The following is an 18,140-nucleotide window of genomic DNA, read 5'->3' on the forward strand; positions in this document are numbered from 1 at the left end:
TGAACCAAGCCCCAGAAAAATGAAACCCCAAGGTCACAGACAGGTTTAGAGATTTTCCTTTCCTCCTGTATCAGATGCAGGACCTTGACAGTCTTGTTGGTGGAAAACTCGACTTTTTGAAGAGGTCTGTATTGCTGTTGAGCAAGCCTGTGTCTATTTTTGATCTCTGGGTTGTAACTCATGCTATATAATCTTTGCATGCATGAACAGCATGCAAAGTCACAGCATCTTAAACAGATGCATGTCACAGCATCTTAAAAATTCTGAAATTTGACTGCTGCACAGGGTGCGATGACTGAACTCAGTGGAGAGGGATGGGGAGCATTGTCTCCTGGACGCAAGGGCCAGGTTGGGGGCTGCAGCAGGAAAGACGTGTCTGGGGCTGGGTTAGGGCTGGCCTGGAAAGTGCAGGTTGTTACCGAGGTTTTGTTACAAAAGTAATTAGACACGCCGGAGTTATGTAGGAGCAGTGACTGTCTTCCAAGTACTTAATTTTGCTATCAATTTTAATTTTCATATTAATTGTCGTTAGTTAAACTGATTTAATGAGCCTAGAGTGGCAGATAAAAATGATAATAGGAGTGAGTATGGATTCTGATTCCAACTGGTAAAAGTAGCCAGCTTGCTCATGGAGGACTGTAAGGGCTGCCCGCAAACTTACAGGTGAAAGCCTCAATTCAGCCTCAGTTTCAGTCTCTCTCTGTTGTGTTTTGAAACCACTGAATCCTTCAGACAAGTAATTGTTCATTTTGGTGCAAACTCCATGCGTTGAGACTCAAATCTCCTGTTTTCAAACCCAATTAGGAGATGGTAATTACCTGTGGGACGTGGGGATTTTGTTTGTCTGCAGGGGCAATGCAGATATTCTGCTTGTATCTCCCCTTCCAGTTATCAGTAAAACACTAGAGCAAAACAATGTTTTCCTCTCAGTGTTTTCATGCCAAATGAAGGCAATATTATGAGATTGCCTGTGTTTGGGAATAATCATACAAGCTATTAGTAATCATGCCTCACTGTTCTTCAGCACAGCTCACCCCCAGCTTTTGTGTATTTGACACACAAGTAGCTGTTTGATGATTCTCATCACTACCTTATGGATGATGAAGCTGAGATCATCTGGTCAGTCAGTGACGGAGTCAGAAGATGAATGCAAATCTCGAGTGATGAGACTACAGTGATGTTGTACTTCAAGGAACTCAGCCTTTCTGAAAAACATGTTGATAACATATTCTCTATGCTAGTACAAAACAACCACTCCAACTCAAGGATAAGCTGAGCAGAGGAAGCATATTGCTAAGTAGCTGTTCAGTGAAGGAGACCTGCAGAACATGGAGAACACTGATTTCTTTTGAAAAGTGCACAGAAGAGTGGATTTTGTGACATACACAACACTCAGTTGCCAGCCACTCTAGTAGGTGAGAAGAGATACTCTCAACCCTTAATATAATTTCCAATAGGGCAGAAAAGGCAGTTGGCAGCTCTTTTGTCTCTGGATGAGGATTTCCTCTTCATCTTCCCCTTCTTAATGGTCCTAGTGCTGGCGAGGCTGAGAGAGTTAAGGAAGAGAATTGCTTCAAATATGCAGGTGTCTTAAAGAGAACCATCTTAAAATCTCTTCGATAGTATGCTGATAAACCACCAAGATGATTGTCAGAAACTATGGTGGTCTTTGTCCTACAAAGCAAATAGAGCATGGTAAATTGAGCTGCTGCAAACAACCAAGAAGTTTATAGAATTTGTTACTGATTAACACCATTTGGATTCATTAGTTTTGTTTTCTTCCTTTTCCTGGACTTGCAGTGAGCTTGGACTTGTCATGAGTCTGGGACAAAGGTAGTCATCACTGGGAGCAGAACTGATGTGAATTGAGCAAGAAAGTCACACCACAAACCCCTGAAACAGGCCTAACTGTTTGAATGCCAGTTCACTGTCTTGCTACTGAAATGAAAGAACATACATAAAAATAAACAGCAAAGGATTTTGTTTAGCTGTAAGATTTCCTACTGCCCCTGCTTTCAAGCATGCTGGAAATCAGAACAGCTGTTCTTGCCTAGCTCCTGCTACTAGTCCTGGTAAGACTCAGATCCTGACCATGGGGATGAAACGGAATAGTCCACTATTTGGCATGGTGGCTGAGCAGAGATTCATGATGTAGGAAACTGCCCTTGCATCTGTTTTATCTGATTAGATATCTGTTATCTATCTGTTTAGAACCTGTCTTGACTATTTTTGCAAGCCAATATGCACACATGCTTTTGGTATATTATTGCTCAGAGCTGGTATCAACAAATTGGAATTGCTGGAGCACCATGCTGGAGGGGGTTGGGATTGTTGTGACTCCTCTCCCTCCCTTCACACTTTTCCCAGCCCCAGCTGTGTAATTCAGATGTACCGGGGGACAAAGTCATTCTTTGCTCTTTACCTTCTCCCGCGTGTGCGTTACATCTGAGAGGAAGGAGAGTCAAATGGCATCTGCACAGCTCAGGGCAGTACCCTACTGATGCAGAAGAGAGCTTCTTACTCCATCTCCTCTTTTTGTCTGTAGGTCAGCCATAACATGATCTACAGTATATTAAGGTGTCATCATGATTCTGTTTTGACAAGTGGGATAAAGAAGTGCAGTGAATAGCAGAGAACTCTAATCCCAGACCTGATCTTGTAATAGAGCAGCTGACAAATATACCCAGAGAAAAATCACAGGTTTTGCAGCAGAAAATAGAGTGGGAGGAAATCTTTATATTTATGCAGTGTCCCAACTAGACATGAGATTGGACATCATTGTAGCAAATCCCTGAAATGTTGGGCCCTGTGTGCCATGGTGGTTGACTACAAGGAGAAAAAACCCTTGGTGCGCTGCTGCATAAACAATATAAATCTGCAGAGGAGATTCTTGGATTGCCTGAGGCATCTCTGGGGTGCAATAAATATGCCCTTGTCCCTTGTTTTCCAAGGAGCACATTGCTTTTAAAGGCAAGAAGTGCCGAGCAGAACAATACAGACACTTGCCAAAAAGCTTGAGGAAAGAGTGACGAAATTGGATGCCTCATCTTAGGCTAAGTGAATTCCTTTAAGCCAAAGACTGAGTACATATGGGTCCAGAAACTTCAGAGGAGCCCTGGACTGGGCCAGGCAACCCTCCTGGTATGGATTATGATCAGCTCTGCTCCTTCCCTGGGGGAGTTTGGAGAAGTCTCAGTATTCACATGAATGGGGGAGGCATCTCAGTTCAGAGAGTCTTCAGTAGTTACCATCCTGCTCTTCAAATACTGCCAGGTTTAAGGCTAAACAGGTGGTGTAAATTGATGACAGTAATGAACCAGAGCTCATTTAAACCTGTAGAGGAGTTAGTCTCTTGCTTCCTTAAGACAGGACAGTCATTCTGTAGGGGGGTGTGTGTAAGAAGATGGTGTTCAACAGCCAGGTTTGTGAGAGGATCCAGGTGCTTGAACGTGAAGAGAGGTTTCTTTCTTTCACATAAAAAATGCTGATGGGAACATTAGCATTAGTGGAGAAAGGCCCACATTCACATAAAAATTAAGGCACTTAAAAAAAATTAAAATAAACTGCTTCTCCACTTCTTGAAGTCCTCAAGTCAACACCAGGTGCTTTTGCCTTAGTCAAATGCAAGTTACTGATCTAAGCCTTGCAGTAAATGGATTAAATGTTATGGTCTGTGTCACAAAGAAATTGAGACTAGAAAATCTTCTTTGGACTGAAATCTGCAGAATAAGAATTATGTAGCAACATTATTGATCCAATAACTGTAAAGAAAGAATGATATTAATGTGCTCGTGAACAACTGCCAACCGAAAGAAAGATAAATTCGTCATGTCTTTTTTGCTACTCAAATATTAGAAATAATAAGAAAAAAGGAGTAATATATTAGATATCTTAATGTGGGGCATCTTATTCCTGGAACTATCTCACTGAATGCAGTGGATAGCAAAGGCAGGCATCAGTGCATTTCTGGGCTGGCCCCTTATGCTGAGTCTCGGCTGGCTGCCACTGTGGAGACACTTTTCAGAAGTAGCCCAGTCTCAAACAGAAACAATGTCTGATTCATATGTTCAAAAGTAAATACAAAAGGTTTTTGCTTTCACCATCAAATGCCTGCTGAACTGTTCAGTGCTCTGTTAGTCTGCTGCTACTTGTCTCTGGCTTTTTCCCCTCGGGGAAATTTTTGTGAAGGTTGGCTTGACTGGCAGCTGAAAAATGCCACAGTAGAGTGAGGAGCAAGTCAGCCTGATGCAGACTTATTTCAGCTGTACCTTACTTTATTGAAACAAATGAAGTCCTGAAATTCCAAAGCACGGAAACAGAATGGGATTTCTGGTGTATTTAGAGCTGCTATGCCTCTGGGGCTGTATCTATTCCTTCATCCCAAAGGTCCACCTTTTGAATAGTGGGATTCATCCTATGTAACTTGAAACATATAAACCAAAACCATCTACATGATACAGAGACATCTGAAGTTACATATGTAGCTGTTTGCAAATGAGATGGATTGTCCTGTATTCCATCAAATGTACAGGGAGGGGACGGTGGCCAGCTATTACCTATCTGTGTACGATATGGGTTTTGGGATTTCATTTGATCATCCTCATCCTTCATTTTGACAGTAGTTAAGAGCAATCTGAGTTCAGCACTAAAGATTTTCTTGTTGTTTTCACATGTACTTTCAGGGCACTGATGAAAATGCTGCCCATGGGTTCATCGCAACCATCAACTCACAGGTGCATTTCAGCAATACATTCCTATCCAAGAAATTCACTTCTAAACACTTGCAAATATGAAGCAATGCTTCTCTGGTAAGGTTGGGATGATTTTAAAGCACTTCAAAGGATGTCTTAGATGCCAGCTGGGAGTGTTAAAAGTTTTGTGTTGAAGTTGGGGAGATCCGAGATGGCATGGATCAGAACTGGGACCATTTGCTGTAGCTTGAAAGCCTGGACTTAATCTAGCATCTGTGATATGGTGATTGAGGATCATGTCCACTTTGTATGTCTCAGGTTTTTGTTATTTGTGAAATAGGAAGCAGCCCTTTCCTTTCAGTTAAGTGCTTTGACTTTTACAAGTGAGAAATGTTAAACAAACAAATTAAAACCACTCCAGTCACGGGAATATTTCCTTTAACTTTGGGGAGATCTGGCTTATGGCCTATACCATATTGTATTGTACTGGCTCAATTAGAAAGAGAATAATGAATTAAAAGGTCACAGCTCTTTAAGTTAAAACGCAGGTAAAAGGGTAAAATCGGAGGGGGGGGGGTGTTTCCTCTTTACTGTCCCGAGCATTTACCATTAAGTACCAATGGGAACTCTCCATCCAACAAGTTCACTAATCTCCTTTTAATCTCATTGAGTCCTGAACATTTTCTGGAAAACATTTTTCAGAACTAATCTGCCCAGGCAGGGCGGGGGAAATGTTAAAACGCACAAAAATCTGCGCAACAGGAAATAATGTTAGAAAGCTGTGAAAATCATTTATCCTTTTGAAGCGTAATGGTTTTTAATTTTCTCATGCCCTGATCTCCCTGGCAACAATTTAAAAGTGCATAAGCATTCATGAATCAAAGCCGTTCATGTCTGCATTTTTAATTATGTGTCATTGGATTGAAACTTTCCCTTTGATCTTTGCATTTAAAGGGATTTACAATTTAATGATTACAATCCCCCTCCCCCCAAAGTCTATGCTTGTTATTGAGCAATGTCACAAAGGGGTCACTGTTGGACAGGGGGAAGACAGTTTTGTTCAGGATGTTATAAGCACATCTGAAATTTGCCGCATGCTCCGACTCATGGAGAAGGTCTCTATGTGATGGGGCTTCCCAGTGGTGGTGACTCTAGGCCTTTTGCTCTAGGCAAGACATTTAAAAATAAAGTGAGACAAAATAGAGGACAAAAAAATAACCTGTTTGCCCATTCAGCAGTCCTGTGCTCCAGGCAGCTGCCTCTCTTGCCCTGTGTAATGACTTCAGAGCCATGTAGCATGGGCACCATGACAAATGGAGGTAGAAACACTCCTAGCCACTGGCTGTGAGGGTAGTCGGAAGCGGTTGATGGCTTTGAGGTGAATGGAGCAGTTTCTTCTTGCCAGCAGAGATCAGGCAGACAGAAGCACTTGAACACTTTGATTCACGCTGGGGAAAACACACAACTATTTCATTGTGCCTGTTTAGGAGAATGAGCTCCAAGCAGGCTGGTCTCAGCAGGGAAAACCCAGAAGCCTTGTGGTTAAAGCACAGGTTGAGGGTAGGGGTGTCAGACTGCCTTGGGGTGAAGAGAAGGCTGGTGGTGGGAAGGTGATGTGGTGGGTCTGGAGTGGGGAACAAGTGAGGAGGCCTGGGGAGGGTGGCAGCTGTGGTGGCTCTTCTGTGTAACACAGGGCTCTGGAGAAACAAGGAGTGAAATCCGTACAAAGTACGGAGACCCTACAGCTGTGAATGCCACATAGGTGGTTAAAAGCAGTGGATGACCTTGGTGAAGACTTCCCTGTTTTCTCACGAGGCTCTTAAATGCCCAACTACATCCTGTGCATGTATGACAAGATAACCTCCTCACAGCAAAAAAGGCCGTCATGCTCACCGCTGGCATTAAAAGATGTCAGCAGCTTCCCAGTAGATGTGTGTATGTCTGTGACAATGCAATGCGTAGCACATTCTAGGTACTCTCTAATGAATCATTCTTTCAAAGCTTTTTGCTAGATATTTAATTTCTTTGCTGAATAACAGTTTAAAGGTCACGTGGATCGGTGACACATGCAAAATGAATGAATGTTACTTTTGATGTGACTGTGCGAAATTAAGGCCCTGTGCAGACTGCTTTACATGCACTATGTTACTTTATTTTCTTGTAAAATAATCAATAAAAAAGTCTTAAACTAAAAACCCTGAGAAGAATGTTTTATGTCTTATTAAGCTACTTATGGGTTCAGCTAGGATAGCAAGGGTCCTATTAATCAATGCTTTAAGTTGACTCCATGGTGAGTTGATGAGTTGAAAAATTTGTTAAGATCCCTTTTTGTCTCTCTTTAGAGGGTCTTAATGTGGTAGATTTTGTGAAGTGAGCATACGTTTGTGCCATTAGCAATAAGTTAACATTGCATGATTTAACATTAGAAACATCATTTATTGAGCTTAAACTCAAAAAAAAAAAAGGCCCATGTTTTCACTGAAATGTGTTCTATGATGATCCAATTTTACAATCATTTTCTCAGATGAAAAAATTCATGGTTACACTATTGACAGCTGCTGTTGAATTGCTCCAGATGGGATTACACTAGAGGTAGACGACTCGTCTACATAAAGGCTACAGGAAAAGATCCTAACAATTTTATTCATGTTACTCAGGAAACAGTCATGCTTTTTAGAGCACAGGTACCATTTATAGTCGAGAGAAGTGCTGTAGATCAAGGATAAACATGACTTAGACTTTGGGAATCAGTAGTGATAGCAAGCAGGTAAGAATCAGGGAGATAGAGAACTTGTAGAAAAGGAGAAAACTTTGGGCTGAGTCTTGCTGGGTTTTTTTTTTTCCCCTGTATGAAAATATTCCTAAGTTATGAGTGAGTAGCAGGAGCAGTGGTTGAGTTTTTGAAGCAGCAGCAATCTATAGACTGTTTCTGCCCGTAAGATAATTAGTGCCACAGTGTAATTAGAGAGGAAAGAACAAAAGGAAGATAAGTATCACTGAGGGCTTCAGTTTATTTTACAAGGAAATCTAGGTAAGCAGCTAAATATAATATCCTCCTCTTAAAACATTATAGGTTGGTATTAGATTTTTAGAGAGCATCATCAGTTTGTAAGGGTAGAAACAACAGTTCTGAGAAATACATCCATACCTTTTAAAATCAACAGTTCTGAGAAATACATCTGTACCTTTTAAAATCTCTTTAGATTGAATTTCCTTTTATTGAAATACATTTTATTTAAATACTCTCTGATACTCCTATTGAACTATAACTCAATTCTGTATCCTGAATAGGGAGCTGAAAATTTTAATTAAGCAGTAGCTGGGGAAGATCAGTCCATTGCAGTTCGGTCCCTCCTCCAAGCCCTGTGCCCCTGCAGTAGCTGGTGTGTGGCTGTGATTCTGCAGCGCAGAAGTCTCCTTTTGTCACATCTGTGTGTGTGTTCTCAGGCATGTTGCCAGTGAGTCCAGTATCCACAAGATCCAGAAAAGGTGGATGTTGTTTCAAGGCTGGGAAAGGTGATTTGGACCTGACTGATTTGTTCGTTGCTTGCGCACCTCTGCAGTCTGTCACTCCAGTTGCCTTCTGTGGCCTATTGGAAATATGTTGTTTGGAAAACCTCACTGAGTCTGGTACTGAAAGCAGGAGTGTCTTTGTTGGCAGTGTCAGTAGATGGATTAAGAAAGCAATGAACTTGGTGCCCTAATTTTCCTCTTGCCTGCAGAAGCAGTTCTTCGTATAGCTGGTACAATGTTCCATCAACAAGCTGTTGCCAGAATGTCAAATTGTTAGTAAATAGGTTTCTAACATTGTCTGTGCCAAGTTGCTTTGTCCTTTGATATACTAGTATGGCATCTTCTTTTCCAGGCTGAAGATGTGAAGCATACTGTGAAAAATCTCAAAGCTGACATGCTTCAGGCCTGGAGCATCCCACATGTGTGACTGTGCTGAACTTCCTCCAGCCAGGATTTCTCTAAAACACTCGGAAACTCCAGGTAAGCCACAATCAAGCATTGGTCATTGGTAGCTCTGTAATACTTTTCTTTCCCACTTGTCCCTTAGGAGCTTCCCTGTTGCTTGTCTCAATCTTTTGTTGTATTTTTTACCTGGTTATGGACTATAGGGGATGTTCAGTATCTCATTTTCGGCACAGCTCCAATCAGAAAGATCCTTTGTTCTTGACAGGATTACAAAGGGTGATTACAACTGGCTAAAAACAAGTCAATTCCAATAAAAAAAAACAAACAATGCACATACTGAAAATTACTCATATAAATTATTCTGAAAATTATTTTAAATAATTAGCACATTTTGGGTAAATATTAAATGGATGTATGGTTTTTGCAAAAAGAAAAAACACTAGGTTAATTGCAAAGAAAAAGCTTAGCTCAGGGCCGTGCTTGTTTCTGTTACAGTTGTCATGGCTGGAATTTGTGGCACATCAGAGCATCAGCCATATACTGTGAACAAGGATTCCAGGGTCCTCTGTTACACAGACGTAACTAAAAAGCCCACTGCTGCCCCAGCGCCAATGGAAACAGCAAACTGAAAGTGGGATTCAGATGCAGAGAGGGATACAGTCCTGGACTGATGAGGGAGGCAACTGTGCACCACCACAAACATGTTTCATGGTGGGACAATAAGTGTAGCTTTCAGCTGCTGTTACGGAGGAGTAACCCTCCCACCTGGAGTACTGTACATCCGAGTTTATGGGGCCGTATTTTCTTTTTCTACCTAGATTTGAAGGATTTAGAACAATCATTCAGGCTTCCGATTGTCAGTGAGCTAGTTTGGATGAATAGCTTGGGTTGCCAGACGTATGGAAACCCCAGATATGTTCCCTGCGCAAATCAACTCCACAGAACATGTGCAGTGAACACAATGCTACCAGAAACGCGCTGAACTCACTATGGCTGTGCTCTGTAATGCCTGCACACACAGGCCTGTTTGGGAAGTCCTGGTCACGAACATGACATCTCCCTGTCCCCTTCTCTTCACTTGTAAACCCACGACAAGAAGGAAGACGGGGTTCTGCTGCTGGTGGCTTCAGGCCTTGATCCCACGGTGGGCTTGGTGCAGGTTATAATACTCAGCTCTTATGACACAAATTTCTGAACAAGTACAGTAGCATCACTCGAGACCTCTGTGGAGGGTGTTCAGATCTCATCTTTTCTAAGGTTTCCAGTAGTGGAAGTCAAACATCACACTGCAGCCTTGGGTGATGACTTAGATTGATGAAAGAAAATTAAAACTTTCAACTCCCTGCCCTAGAGGGAGAATATAATGATCCCGACCAATCCCACTTACCTCTTTGAAATTATTGTTATCTTTTTAAAGGAAGTCAATGATTTATGAGATGTTTAGTGGGCAAAAACCTTTGCAAACACGGGGCTGGCTAGGTTATAAATGATCTGTACGCAACCTGGGATTTTTCTGGCAATTCATATGCTGTCTATCTGTGACTAAGGCTTCTTTCTCTGAGTTGCAGAGCATACAGAAATAAAAATGATTTGCTGTGCTTGTGTATAGCTTGAGCAATGGTAATTACTGTATGGAAAGGTACTCCACTTAATCAATGGGCTGATGCACAGCTCATTTGAGGTTTCCTCCTTTGCTCCAGCATAAAGGAGAGGAAACAGAAACAGAAACAGAGGAAACAAAACTGGCCATGAGGAAAAACATTCAAACTTGTTACTGAAAACTCTGCATTATGAGTGGTATAAATGCAGAAATACAGAAAATCCGGAGGGGGGGACGACACACCCAACACAGCAAAGAATACAAAAAGGACAGTCTCTGGCTTGGGAATGCTTTAATAAGAACAGAAAAGAAACAAGGACCAACAGAAGAGAGACAGGGAGTGCAAAGAAACAATGCAACATTAAAATCAATATAATAGGTTTACTTAGTTACAAGTAGGTTTGAGATACAAACCAATTCACTGTAGAGCAAGTAAGAAAGCAACACAATTTGCAAAACTAAAGCACTGTGTGGGGTAGTGTTTACTTTTAAGGGTGAATTGGTGGGGTTTCTTCTGTGGCCTGATAGGCTATAGGTAATCAGGATTGCACCATGACCTTAGGCTTTTTACCTACATCATGTGAACAAGGCTTTCTCCTAGGGGCGATGAGCCAAATCTGACAGGAGGCACTGGGAAAAATTAAGCAATTTGGCCAAAGACTTACGACTAAGTTCACCATTGCTAGGCTACCCTGCTCTGGGTTTGGTGGCAGTTGTCCTTTGCTCGTTCTTCCAGACTGCATGTTCTTAAGCAAGCTCCTGACTGCTGCTGGTGTCATCCCTGAACTCATGTCTTTGACAAGCACCTGAGATGCTCAGTCTGAGCCCGTCAACTTACCAGGTTCTTGGTGTTGTTCCTGGTCTATTTTTGTATTCTCTGTTAAGATTATAAGCAATTTGTAGGAACAGGTGGAGTTAGGCATCATATTCCCTGCATGCCGGAATGGATAGAAGTCATGCAGCACATGCATTGCTTTTGGAAAAAAGGGGAAGGGAGGCTCAGAAGACTGCTGTATTTTTGGCTCTTCTGAAAATCAGGCTGCTGGTTAGTAAATCTGTAGCTTCAAAATAAGAAGCCCTTGTGGAAATTGTTGCTGTGCAGGAGTTTGATCAACCTCCCACTACAACAATTCCCAAAGCTTTTTAACGGTATGAGTGAAAGTGGTGTGTCCTACTCATGCACATCTTATGAGTGGGTCAATCCAATACATTTTTGCAAAATCCTACATGCTCTCTAAATGGAGGACACATTAGATTAGTCGCTTAGAAGCTGTATAAAATGAATGTGTGCATTATATATCTTAACCTTATAAAGCTGAGGGACAAGATTCTGCAAATGCTAAATGCATTTGTTTTCTTTTGTGGTTATCCAACTGAAATCTAACAAAGAGGTAGCTGGAAGCTGTGAAGACTCATGCAGCATCATGATAGTCATGTAGGAGTATTGTCAGAGGACATAAAAGAGACTAAGTTGGTAGGGAGAATATATTTTATTAGGCTGATGTTGCTGGGAATAACAAACACATTTTTCAACGTCCAAGATGGGCATTTCTGGCAACAGTTCGGTTGTGTGTCATACCAATTCAGTCAGAGTGTTGGATGAGTTTGTGCAGAAGATAGGAAAGCAATGTCCCTGCCCTTCCACTCTCACTGTGGAATACCTGAAGTAGCCAAAATGAACTGCTCTGTGCATCAGGACTTTGCTTTTTGGGGATCATCAGATTAAGGATGTTTGGGTGTAGACTGTACCGTATCTGACAACTTGAGTGAGCTCAGTATGCAGCCATGTTGCATAAAAAATATCCTGATCTGCATCATTGTTGAATGAAAGGTCAAGCTCAAGCTGACATGGCTTTTCTGGGAGTTTGCTTCTCTGTGCAAAAACCACGACAGCATTATGCCTCATCACAGGGGTACTCAACCTACAGAAATGTGATTGTCTCCTTGTCTGGGCATATAGCTCCACGAACAAATGTGTGCGCAGTACACCAACTGTGAAAATGAGAGATCCCTCTGAGGCTTTCAGGGACACAGGTACAGCATTCCAGCAATGTGCTGTGAACCAGGAAGGTTCAGCTCACAGCACCCACAGGGGAAATGGTGTGGAAATTTAGGAATTCTTCTGCCCTTTGCTTTTCCCTTTGAAAATGTCTTCCGTTGGAGTCTCAACCCATATTGAAGGTATCTAACTGTAGGTACTCTGACTTGGAATTATTAACCTGCATGCGATAAATACTAAACAACAGCTATCCATAACACAGCAGAACATAAATAAAACTGTACGTGTAAAGACATTCAGGTTTTAGGTCATAAGACTGTCTATTTTCTTTTTCCCGACTACCCTGTTTTGGAGGTCTGGTTGCAGAGAGACAGGACTAGCACCTCATCAGTGATTCATTTCCTAATGAAATGGAAACTGGCATCAGGAAAGGAGAAAAAAAACACCTGGGGAAAAAAAGGCAAGATGCATGGCTGGCTTTCTGAAAAGCACGCAGTGAAACAATGGGGCTAAATGAGATACATTCCTGACAAAGATCTCTTCTGTTCTCTGAAGGCTTTTATTGTACCTAGAGTTATGTTTTATCTTTAAAAAGTGGTGTTCTTTATTTTATGTGAGCTCTCTCCCCCTTGCCCTCTTTTCTGCTTGCTGAGATTTAAGTAAGCTCTTGTAGTGCTCTATCTCTGATCAGGCTTAAAGATTTGGAAAGCCCTGAGTTTGCAAGGATAAAAAAGGCCTTAGTATCTAGGCGCTGATAGATCTGATTCATCACCTCAGGAGGACATTACCACACAGACTGTGCCACAGATTGTCTTGATAACAAGCTCTGGATTTTTCTTGGCATGCACCTTCATTTAAAGGTCAAAGCTCTTCCAAAGAAAGAGGAATTGCTGTGTTAGGAGGGGGGAAAAAAAAAAAAAAGCAGTCCCATTATCTTGACAAAGCCATAGTCTTCACTGAGGCCAGGGGATTTAGACTGAGAGCAGTGGGCCTGATTCTAGCTGAATGAAAGGTGCTTTTGAGCTGCTCTGTAGAGGAAGCAGAGCTGAGGCATGACTGCACGGGCCGGCAGTCCAGCCTGGGCTGGTGAAGTGTCTCGCTGGAGCAGGCGGACTTGCCTCCTGCTCTTTCCCCACTTGGGCGCAAAGTGGCAAAACAGGGACGTGTTGGCCCCAGTCCCTGCCAGACCCTGACATAGTGCATGAGGAAAGAAAGACACCCCAATGCAGTGGATTCCCAGCCCTGCTCTGGTTTTCTCTAGGAAAAATGAACACCTCCAGCTTTGGACCAAAGTGCCTTAGTCTTGTGTTTCTTGTTTCCCTTTTCTTCCCTTTCCTTCATATCTGAGCAATAACCCACTGCATAAGATGTGCTAAACTTCATCTGCTCTTAATCAGGATACCTCCCTGGTATTGCAATTAAGCAATGATGGCTGCCACTTAATGGGGATGGTAATTTTGACTTAATTCGGGTGTTTTCCAGTGCCTTCCTGTGCGGGTCTCTGTGCATTGTTTGTCTCTGGCTTTATATGACTTTTTAGCACCAAGACACACAAAACAATGTTTTCCCATCATCTTATCCTGTCCCCTCACTTGGCCTTTCTGTCACAGGCAAGGTCAATCAATATTGACTGTTCCACTATTCTACAAATTCCAGTGGTCAGCTAATAAAGTAGCAATGCCTTGCTATCTTTAGGAATTTTGCAGCCCCAGCACACAGTCTCCTTAATTTCCCCCCTTGTACACAACTCCTCGTATGAATTTGAAGCACTGATGCCACTGTGCAATAGAATTGAATTTTACCCTGTAGCAGCACCAGTGAAGGCCGGCAAGAGGACCTGAGCCCCAGGAGAATGGGATTAGGACGAGATCTAATTCTTTTTTCCAGGCTGCCCTGTAATCTGCTTTCTGACACCAGCTCTGAAATTTTGTGATCTGGGAAATTATTCCACTGTACAGCAAGCTGTGTGTGAATAACTGATTTATTTTTGGTTGTGAGAGTGGATCAAAAGGAAGCCAGGTTCACCATTTGACAGAGAATCAAAAACCTAAAAACCAGTTTGCCCTGTCATAAAGCTTTAAAAAAATTCTAAACACTGATTTCAAAAGAAGTAAAACCAAAGAAAAAATACATGGTTTGGAGCTAAAAAAAAAGGAAAAAACCAAAATGTCACATGTTGACATTTTTGGAATTTTTAAATTTAGATTACTGAAGTCACAATATTGAAAATGCAGTGCTTGCCTCAGCATTGCCTGCTAGCCTGTCTGATTTAATTTTGAAGAGAAGAAAACTACCAGCAAATGGAAAACAATGATCTTTTCCCATGTGCTGATTAAATGAAAAGCCTAGAAGGCGCTCCCACAATGGACAAATAAGCAAGTATATTTCTTTAATTGACATAATACCTGTAGCAGGAAATGGTTAGATCTTCACAATGTTTGACAATACACAGCATAGTTTTTTAAGGGCTGGAAAGCCTATTGGAGATAGTAGTTGTCATAAGTAGATTCCATCAAGGCTTCTAGATATTTTCCATTTTAATCCTATCTGTAAAACATTGACTTTTCTAATCAACTGTGAAAGTAAATCCTTGGGATTTGCCAGATTATGTGTAAAATGCAATAGGGAGTGCTTAAATATATGAGTAAATAAACAAACACATAAATCAAAAACTAGAGGGGGAGAAAGCAGCACTCAGTATCCTGGCTTCAATCCATGTTTATTATTTAACTTTAAAATGACAAATCAATGGCAAAATGAAATTAAGTAGCTGTGCAAGCACAGAAGTAATTTTATCAGTGTATGAGATGCTCGTGTTTTACGTTATACAGAACATAGTGTGTTTACTGAGCAAATGCAGAAACATCAGTGAGAGCTGGAATTGGAGCCAAGGCTGAAGGGAATGGCGATGCCATCTGAGAGATGAGACCCTGGGGACAAGTTTCTGATGGTAACAGCATGGACAATAATGGGAAAGTGATGCATTCAGATTCTTCAGAGAAGATAATGAAACTTGCTTTATGATTTGAAGGTAGAGCTGAGCACGAAGAGGAAAGACCTTGTCTAGAGGTCAAGACTGACACAGTCTCAACTGGTAGAGTGTTTAAGCAGGACTGATCTGCTAGTGGATACAGTTGTAACCCTAGGACTGACCTTGATTAACTAATATGCATGTTAGAAGGCATTAATGTTTTCTCTTGTAGTGGAAATTGTGTAAAAGTGAGGTTGCTGAAGCAGAGAGCTGGAACTCTACACTATGTAAATCTGTACAGATTTTGTGCTGTTCTCTTAGGAGGTGCCCCCTTTCTGAATATTTCATAGTGGATATCTGTTTCAGCCATCACAGGTTGATTTGGGCGGGGAATTCCTAACCTTGTTGTGGTTTAGTTGTATTTTACACTTCATTTAAAATCCATTTTTTCAGGAAAATCAGTGAAACTGAAATGTCATCTGTGTGCATATTCAGGGGAAGTGGTATTAGGACCAATAACAAGGAATTATTTAAACACAAAAATAAATTTGTTTTGTGATAGAGGAAGAGTTCATGAAGGTAGAAGATAAAAGAGATGAATTAAATCACTAGTTGCTACTCCCAAAACAGCATTCCGTGACTAAAAGGCCAGCATACTGTATGGTGAACTGAGAATACATGAAAATCAAAGGAAACATTTACAAAAGTTGCTAACTTCATGTTGTACAGCTTATTACAGTGATGTTTTCTGCGGAATAAGGTCTAATTCAGCTTGAGTAATAGTAGGAAAAATCTCACTATATGTGAACATTTGCTATGGAACAGTCCAAAGCAGTCAACAGATGCTCTTCATAGTTTATAGTTTGCCCAGTTATCCCAGTTGGGTTGTCTGAAGCCCAGCTCAGATTTGTTTAAACTCAGCCTCAGCTTGGAAAGGTCTGTGGGTTGTTAAGATGTAACACATGTTGAGAGTCTCCCTGGACCTGCCTGCACCAGAAAACTGAATCAAATTCCAGACACTGAAGTAGGCTCAGATGCAAACAGAATACCAAGGGTGTTCTTACTGCTGCTGTCTGCCCCTGTGCCAGGCCAAGCCAAAATTGTCCCCTGTCTGCATGTCAGAAGTCTCAAAAGTTCACAGTAAGGAAAAAATAACAATGGAAAAAAAAAAATGTGGAAGCCACTGAAAGTGATGGCAAATCAGGAAGTCCAGATTTCATCCTGAAGAGGGGATCTGTCTTGCAAGAAACTGCAAGTGTTTTGAATAACCCCTGAATATGAAACTGGAGATCAGGACGGCAACAGGGGTGAGGGAGTGCCGCCCTCTCCTCACCAGGTCTCCTAAGCTCTGCTGACAGTCCAATAAATGCTTTGGCTACCTGGCCTCTCACTCCCACAACGTCAAAGTCAAACGCTAGTTGCGACCCAAATTTTGCCCTCCTCAGCTCTTGCAGTCAGTCATGCTTGAGTCGGCTCCTGCGTGTGCAGCGGTGAAGGGAAGAGTGTAACCGAGGCAGTAATATGGTGCAAGCAGCAGACGGCACAGAGGGCACAGTTGTTTTAAATGAAGTGGAAAGGAAGAGAGAACAATGAATTATTTCCCTAAATCAGTGAAGGGACCTCAAAACTGCAAAACATCCCACGTCATGGATTTTATGGCTTTTGTAGAGCTCTATTGACGTATTATTGGTATAGATGCTGGAGAATGGTTTTATATCAGGAGAAAAGAAAGCTGGAGAGTGATTGATGATTGACTACTAAATCAAGGTACAGAGGCTTTCAAATACTAGGGGCCAACAAATCAGAACACAAAGGACTGCTTGCTCTTTTGTTGCTATGTGCTGAAGTAGTATTTTATACCTTAGTAGTACCAGGAGTCTTCAACTAAGACTAGAACCTCCTTGGGCTGCATTAAATATGAATTTTGGGGTCTTTCTCTTTTGCCTTCTAGGTTTTCTTGTGTGATTGCCCTGAAGTTGCATTTTCAGCTTTTCCTCCGCAGTCATGAGGACTAGAAACTTTATTTCTTTGCTCACAAGACCAAATAGCTGAAGCTGTAGAGGAAGCGTGAAGTATCAAAGACCTTTAGTGGAGTCAGTAGAGCTGGCAATGCTGACCTCCTTTCCTCTGTGTTTTCCTTTCAGTTTTTATTTCAAATCTTTACTTGCTGTCTTCACTTTGGTTGCTGAAGCTCTTGGGTTATAGTTCAGTAGGTTTTGACCTTGGTTCAAGGGAGCTGCATTTTACTGGTAGGTAATACTTGAACATAGAAGTAATAGCGATGGTGTGAGGTTTGCAGAAAGATTTAGTATCTTTTATTAGCTGGTCTGATACAGTTGGAAAAGCATTTTTGGGCACACCAGCCTTTTGTCAAATCATTCTTTCAGCCTAATGGCTGCATAAGAAGGGTGGAACCATGTCCCTCATCCTGGCTCTGTCCCTGCCTGCTCTGGGACCTGGGTCAAGTTCATTCCCCTCTTCCAGGGCTGAGTTTCCCACCTGTAGAACACAGAACACAGCTGAATGCATGCAGGAGCAGTGCTTGGTCTAAGGAATATCACCTTGATAGATCGTTGGCACAAGACCTGAAATGTCTTTTCTGTGTTTCACACGGTCCTGCTCAGTGAACTTATGCTCTCTGGGCTATGCTTTTCTTAAGCCCATGTGTTGATAAAGTTCCTGGTGTGACTGATTGCTAAGGAAGGAGCAAAAAGCCAGAAGGGTTTGTGCCTTTGCTCTGGCCTCTGTGTCCCTCATTTCAGTGCCTCGTTTCAGTGCATGCAGTCGTTCAATGCACGTGGTTACACGCGTAGCTGAACCTACTGCTGCTCAGATCAGGGGTTGTGCTCGTACCACACCGAAGTCCTTTGCACACAATCGCTGTACAGAACATCTGGCTGTCCTGTTCATTAATCATCTCTGCTGAAAAACCCTTTTAATTACATTATGTTCAGAATCCAT

Source organism: Phaethon aethereus (genome assembly GCF_964289735.1).
Source record: "Phaethon aethereus genome assembly, chromosome: 19".
Taxonomy (NCBI): domain Eukaryota; kingdom Metazoa; phylum Chordata; class Aves; order Phaethontiformes; family Phaethontidae; genus Phaethon; species Phaethon aethereus.